General features: G+C 36.5%; 1 long non-coding RNA gene across 3 annotated transcripts in view; it reads right to left on the bottom strand.

The window, feature by feature from the left end:
- Positions 1-8,288, bottom strand: part of LOC106877519 (uncharacterized) — a 59,143-nt gene that overhangs the window by 31,161 nt on the left and 19,694 nt on the right. For 2 of the 3 annotated variants that reach the window (XR_008263700.1, XR_001410387.2), the window contains one exon: positions 5,060-5,348. The exons of the other annotated variant lie outside the window; for it this stretch is intronic. This is a non-coding gene — a long non-coding RNA (uncharacterized LOC106877519). Of the gene's footprint in view, positions 1-5,059; positions 5,349-8,288 lie in introns of those variants that run through there. 3 annotated transcript variants of the gene reach the window in all.

Raw genomic sequence — 8,288 nt, 5'->3', positions numbered from 1 at the left:
ATATATATATAAAGATATATATATGTATATATATATATTCTTTTATTCTTTTATTTGTTTCAATCATTTTACTGCGGCCATGGTTGCGGAGCACCATCTTTAGTTGAACAAATCGAGCCCAGGACTTATTCTTTGTAAGCCTAATACTTATTCTATCGGTTTCTTTTGCCGAACTGCTATACGTACATATATGTGTATACTTACATATACATGTATATACATATGCATATATGGGCACAGGACGGCACAGGACGTAGACAACATGAAATACGAAATACGAAAACATCGAATACGAACTTGTTTTGCGAACAACGAAATAAATAAATGGAAACCGAGACATAGCAACATAACTGTTTTGTCGAAGACGTATCTTGTCGTGAATTGCTCGAAATGCAGAGTAGAAAAACAGCCGACAACTGATGAAGGGTCGTTTTTTTTATGTTGCTTGTCTTGTTTTCCATTTGTTTTTTTTATTGTTCGCAAAAAAAGTTCGTATTCCATGTTTGCGTATTTCATGTTGCTTACGTCCTGTGACGTCCTGTACCCATATATATGCATATGTATATACATCGCCATGCATCCCTTTCTAAGTAAGTTTTATATAGGCGAAGGAGCGGCTGTGTGGTAAGTAGCTTGCTCACCAACCACATGGTTCCGGATTCAGTCCCACTGCGTGGCACCTTGGGCAAGTGTCTTCTTCTATAGCCTCGGGCTGACCAAAGCCTTGTGAGTGGATTTGGTAGACGGAAACTGAAGGAAGCCCGTCGTATATATGTGTATATATGTGTGTGTGTGTGTGTGTTTGTGTGTCTGTGTTTGTCCCGCTAGCATTGCTTGACAACCGATGCTGGTGTGTTTACGTCCTCGTAACTTAGCGGTTCGGAGAAAGAGACCGATAGAATAAGTACTAGGCTTACAAAGAATAAGTCCTGGGGGTCGATTTGCTCGACTAAAGGCGGTGCTCCAGCATGGCCGCAGTCAAATGACTAAAACAAGTAAAAGAGTAAAGAGTATATATATATATATATATATATATATATATATATATATATATATATATATATGCGATTATATGCACCCAGTACTCATTTTATGGGTCCTGGAAGGTTTAAAGGCAAAGTAAATACCGGCAGTATTTGAACTTAGGATTTAAATACTGTGAAACATTTTGTCCAACGCTCTCCCAGTTCTGCCAGTCTATAGCCCTTCGAACCCCCGAGAGAGCTTTTAGGAGGTCGCACCACCGAACCAGCATTAGCTGTTAAACCTCTCACTAGTTCCATATAACTGTCTTAAAGTAAAGACACATTGGATAATACCATCCTAGACCAATGTTTTTCAACCATTTTTTTTACCTATGGACCACTTTGATTCCTCTTTTACTCGACTGGACCCTCATAGCCATTCAATGTTTAAAAAAAAATTCTGTTATATTTTTATAATTACATATTACGAATTGAATAAAAAATATTGCACATAAATTTTAACAGCAAAATCTTAAACGGACCCCAAGCATCATATGGAAACCGGTTGAGAACCACTGCTTTACACAGTCTATATCTGAATATAAGAAGGGATGCCCACAGCTTGAACGCTTTTAGCCTTAGATTTGCTCGATCAATGTTAGCCTTGGGTTAAATAAGAACAACAATCTACCACCATGGTAAGAATGTAATATTGACGTACAGACTGGAAACGTAAGTACTGAAATTATATGTGATTTCTTAGAAGTAGCTTCATCTATAATATAGACCATCTGTAACGATGTACGATTTCCTTTGCTATTACGGAGGAAAAAATATTTTTAAAAAGCAAAACTTAAAAACAACTCTATTTCTTTGCTCCAAATGTACTGTTTCATGATTAGGCCTCGTAAGTTTAAGTTTTAAGTGAGTTTTGGGGATTTCTTTGCAATGTCAGCTCCAACAACCGTTTGGCAGCTGGTATAAACGATGTTTTGTAAAATAAAAATACAAACCATTCCCATTTCTGGTGCAGTTAATACTTTTAATTTTAAAAAATCAACATCACAAGCTCGTCAGGATATGTCAATATTTACAGAGGCCTGTCTTGCATTATTTAATCTCGAATATCAATCCTTTCAGAATCAAGGTAAGCTAGACTAAGTTCTTTATAACAACGGTCCCCAAGGTTTTTTTTTTTGGGGGGGGGTTGCATCATACAAAGTAATTTTATCACGCGTCGGGAGATCATACGCTTTTATTATTCTTACAGTTTGTTTGTAGGCTTAATTGATCGGTATATGAAAGAAAAAACTTTCACTTAGACAAGTGCAAGAAAAGAAGTACAGACGGAAGTATTCATTTTTCAAAAACACCATGCAGATTGCGATAGTCTATGAAACAGAGATAAAACTTTAAAATTTATTCTTTCTGCGCAGTTCGATACCAAACTATTCACGGCCCAGTGGTTGGGACCTCTGCTTTAAACCGATACTTTCACAAAAATGAAACCTAAAATTATGTGTGAAAGTCCGTGACTTTGATTTCGCGACTCGCCACTTATATTGCATATGATTTTTTTTTTAATGCATGTACATCTTCAAATTCCACTTCTATTATTTATAACATGTGTAGCCATGTGTCATTCTACGATATCAATACTGGTAATTATATGAACAATGGCAATAGAGAGGGAGACGATGATAGCTGCTACACTAAATATTTTGCAACATTTAGAGACATTCCTTTGCCTTTAGAGTTTAAATCCCAAAGGAAGTCAACTTTGTTTTATATTCTTCTAAGATCAATAAGATAATACCAGTTGTTAACGGAGTCCAATTAAATCGAATGTACTCTCAAAAATTTGTGACCTTGTATCTATATTACGAATTGATATTTGCTTCGCCCCAACGTGGGAGTCTTTACACCAGCGGTTCTCAACCGCGGTTTCCAGGCCCATATTTAGAAGGTCCTCATGCATATCCATAAATACTAGTACCAAAATAAATTTTTTTTGAAAAATTTCAAGCATGGATCCATCTTTAACTGAAATCACAGTTTTTATTCATTCACTGGCTCGAGCTTGCGACGACTTTAGCGTAGACAACGGGATACACAAACGCGCACACACTGGCAAAAAACGGTTATTCAGATAGACCAATCACAGAACAGTAAATGAGCATTATTGATCTGTTCGTGTTTTGACCTTTGATTACCGGCGTTGGTAAAGCGAGAAGCCACTCAGCAATTATTCATTCTTTCACCAACGCATTTATTATCCTCCACTGTCTTGGCGGAACCACATTCGAAAAGTGCTCATACACTTATGCAAGAGAACTGTGCATTTGAAGCCAATTGGAGGGTAGAATATTTCGTGATTGAAAATGACGGCAAGGCACACTGCCTTCTCTGACCTCTGGTGATAAAGAGTTTGAAGTCATTTAGTACTGAGAGTCACTACAAAACTCATTCTGCAGAATACGTTTTCTACCAACTGGTTCTTAAAGTCAGCGCGCACAAAGCAAACGAGTTTCTTCAAACAAGTGATTCCAAAGATGTAGCAATGGCACCATACAGGATTAGCTACCCTCTGGCTTGCCACATGAAGCTGTATTTAGATGGAGAAATCATGAAACAGGCTATTGTCATAACAGGCTATTCTTCACTAAAGAATGATATTGTTCTAGCATTCAACAAATACCTAAGAAAATACAGGTCAGCAACGACAGTACCTCGACAAGTTGAATGCATATCTAGTGATCTACATGACCAGCTTCTCAGTAAGTCGAGGGATTTTGTTTACTACTCTGTCACTCTTGACAGCACAAAAAACATTACCGATTAGCTCTGTTCATCAAGAGAATCATGCCAGACCCCCAGATTTACGAAGAATTTCTCCCGCTCCATTCATGGCTCAAAAAAAGGACAGATATATTCCGTGAATTTCGTGCAAGCCTTCAACAAACACATTTGGATCCATCAAAGTTGTACGGATGGAGGTTCTTCTATGCTTGGACAGAAACAAGATCTTCAAGGATTCCTTGCCAGATGGTGAGGAGAGGACAACTTTACTTCTGTGAGATGGCACCATTGCATTATACACTAGGAAAATATCATTGTTAAGTCGATGAAAATGGCTATCTTGTTTTTCATTTAAGTAGGTTGAACTATGTAAAATGTTGGAAAAAGACATCTTTTTCTTGCAATACATACCAATTCATATATCTAAGGCAAAATGTTTTCAGGGCCTTAAAACATTGTTGTAGATCCCGAATGGACACCACTCCTTAAAAAAAATATCTAATATGGACCCTCAGGAGCCATATGGACCCCGGTTGAAAACCACTGATTTCGTGTGCTTCGTTACCGTGTCAGTTCGTAGTAGCAATTAATAGTTGTCACTGTAGCAATAATAGTTATCAAGATTTATATACACCACTTAACAGTGTCAAGGAGATGACCCTAGGAGGGATGGCCATTATTATTATTATTATTATTATTATTATTATTATTATTATTATTATTATTATTGTTGTTGTTGTTATTATTATTATTATTATTATTATCATTATTTAGCACAATATTCTCCCTAATGCAACCACTTCTGTTTCAGTTCCTTACCAATTATACAGATTCTTATCTGCAATACCCACCCAATACTACTACTGCTGTTGCTGCTACTGCTGTTGCTGCTACTGCTGTTACTGCTACTGCTGTTGCTGCTACTGCTGTTGCTAGACAGCTGCTGCTTTCACCGCCACTGAATTCAACTGACCTGCTATATGATCACTAAATTTGCTAGAAATTACATTCTATTGTGTCTTTAAAAAAGAGCAATTTTGATCGTGTAATTCTAGGTTCTTTGCACATAGGAAAAAGAGGGGACGGTCACAATGAAAGGCTTTTCATAATGGGTTAGTTGTACCAAACAACAGCGGAAGCAACACCTACAACGACACCAACGACAACGACGACAGCAATGACAACAACAACAATACAAACGAACTAATGAAAGAGAGCCTCTATTGGTAGCCGGAGATGCCATAAACAGAAACCAAATTTCCCTCATAAATAAGAAAGAAAAGACAAAGAATAAATCAGTGCTGCGTTAACTGTGTTTTTGTTTCAATGCAATATACTGCAGACGTGGCTGTGTGGCTAGAAGTTTGCTTCCAAATCACATGGTTTTGAGTTCATCCCACTGCGTAGCACCATAGGAAAGTCTTCTATTATAGTCCGGCTTAGATATGCAAGATAATAATAATTATTATTATTATTATTATTAACCACTTAACCACTGCGCCATATGCCCGCGTGCATGTAGTGTAGTGGTTAAGAGCGCGGGCTACTAACCCCAAGATTCCGAGTCCAATTCCAGGTAGTGACCTGAATAATAATAATAATAATAATAATAATAATAATAATAATAATAATAATAATAATAATAATAATAATAATAATAATAATAACATCGAAAAATACTTTAGGAATGAGAACCCAGGTTCGAAATTTCCCCAAGACACCTGAGGAAGGCTGGAGGGTATATCAACCGAAACGTTGTATTAACAACAAACAGGATGAGAACAAATATCCGTCAATTGTAAATAATGTAAATAATATACATAATTTCTCATCTCTTAAATATAGAACTAGTTAGATCTAGTTAAACTCTTAGATCTAGTTAAACTCTTAGATCTAGTTAAACTCTTAGATCTAGTTAAACTGATTCACAAAATATGCATTTTTTAAATGGAAGTAGAAAAAATCTAAAGATCGGCTATGATGATGTAGTTTTCCAGTGTTATTGCTATGAAGGTATGATTTTGTGGCGAAAAATCTTGGAGGGAAAAGTTAGAGGTTTAAAAATCGAAAAAACTGTATTTTTAGCCAATAGCGAGACAGGAATTTTCTGTGTTTAGCGGAGCTCTGACAACTTTAAGGTTGTACCCTGTGATATTTATAGTTTTAGAGTCTGTGAAATGACCTGTTCATTGTAGGTTTCTAAATAAACAGAAATACCTAATAAAATCATCATGTATCATCTTACTGTTTCTTTTGCCTCTTCATTGATTGCATGGTTTTAATACTTTTTAAAATTTGGTATATTAACATATTTGTTTGCATGTGTTTACTTTATGCGTATTTCAGTTTTATGTATACCTGTCATGCATTTGTGTACATCATTAATATATAAGTGCATGTGTGTGTGTGTATGTGTGTGTGTATGTGTGTGTGTGTGTGTGTGTGTGAAAAGAGGGTGTGTGTGAAAAGAGGGTGTCTATCTCCAAAACTCCAAAGTTGAGTAACGTTTTCATGCTTGGATTTGTAAACTACGATAAGAATAACACTGGTCAGCAAAGAATTTGTCCCAGAAATATATGAAATGAAAAATATGTAAAAATACGAACACACAAAAAAAGCACAGAAAAATACTGACACACAGAAGCACAGAAAAATATGTAATATACTAACACACAGAAACATTGAAACAAAACACGCGGAAGAAAAGAATCTGGTAGTGTGAAGAATCAACACAGGACTACGTGCAGCAAAGACACGGGTGAAGTGAAACACAAAACAGCGTGTCGTTGTCATGGTAACAAGCTGCTAATGCCACACTGTCTGTTGATTGGCTAGAATTACCCAAATTTCCCAACTTTAATTCCAAATGACATCAGATGCTTTAAATTGCGAGATAAAGTAATTGGTTGATCTTAATTAAAATTCAGAGTTGCATCGATACATCAAAACTGAAAGCAATCTAAACAAAATTAAAGGGGGTTCATTTTGCGAATGAAACTAACTAGATCCAAACTCTTCAAGGCTGTGCCCCAGCATGGCCGCAGTCTAATGACTGAAACAAGTAAAAGAAAGATAAAAAGTAAGAAACGCACTTCTGTACAATATAGAGATAAAATAGAGAGATTTTGAAGGATTCAAGGCCAGGTTGACACAGTCTTCATCATTCTCACTAATTTGCACATCATCAAAATTTATAGATACAATTATGATTGTATAATTGATGATAATTATGATGATGATGATGATGACGATGATAATGATAATGATGATTATCATCATCATCATCATCGGTAGCAGCAGCACCACCACCAACAACAATACGGCCATCACCACCACCACCACCAACATCACCACCCTCCTCCTGCTCATCATCATCATCATCATCATCATCATCGGAGACTGTAGTGATATTTCACCATCGCCATCTTCTTCACCGTTTTCCACTTTTTCAACATCATCAAAATTAAATTATATAATTGTGCTATTACGTATCATTATTATCAACATCATTATTATCGTCGTTTTCGTCGTCGTCATCATGATCACAATCATCATCACAACACCACCACTACCACAAGCATCATCATCATCACCAACAATATTATCATCATCGTCGTCATCACCACTATCCCTTTCTTCTCAATCTTCATCGTCATTAATATCATCATTATCACCACTACTAATCACCACCACTTTCATCATCGTCATCATCATCATTATCAGCAGCGGCAGCTGCAGCAACAGCTGCAGCAACAGCAGTAGCAGTATCACACCGCGACAACCATCATCATTTTTTAAAATTATACAATTTTTTCTTTGTCATTCTTGAATCAAATCTTTGATTCCTCTGCATTTCCGGACAGCCCAGAACGATTAATTTATTTTCTGAGCCTTCACCGACATTCACACACAAGATTCTTTATGTATTTTGAAGCTATGTAACAGACTTATAATTCTACGCCAGATATTTAAATCAATATATAAATGTGGAAATTAACCATCCTACGCATTTTCTTCAAAATCTAAATAATCATGAGTTTGCTTCGAATCATATAGTTAATGTTATGTACGAAGATCACTTATACGTTGGCCGCCTTAACAGTGTTATATGCCCCTGGACAACCCAATACATATATAAGAATTGTCCCCCTAAACCAGTGTTTCTCAACCTTTTTACCCTTGCGTAACACTTAAAATAAATTGCATGTGTGTGTGCATATATATATATATATATATTACATCCTCGCCAGAAATAGGGAAAGAGGGCGGCTTATAAATGCCAAAACCTACCCTGGCGAAGAATGTACCCCACAACATAGATTAGTAGTTAGCGACTTTGGGATCAAGGCAAAATGGGTGCCCAGAATTAGACAGGCTTGGAGAAGAAGGGTGTGGAAGCTTAAAGACCCTGCAAACGGACAGAGACTTAGAGACAAGTTACTTGAAGCATTTAACGAAATAGAAGGGGATATAGCATCATACAACGTGGAAGACAATTGGAGATTTCTGCGGGACAACCTGTTG

The sequence above is a fragment of the Octopus bimaculoides genome, chromosome 3 (assembly GCF_001194135.2).
Source record: "Octopus bimaculoides isolate UCB-OBI-ISO-001 chromosome 3, ASM119413v2, whole genome shotgun sequence".
Classification (NCBI taxonomy): domain Eukaryota; kingdom Metazoa; phylum Mollusca; class Cephalopoda; order Octopoda; family Octopodidae; genus Octopus; species Octopus bimaculoides.
This window is presented reverse-complemented; position numbering and strand designations above follow the sequence as displayed.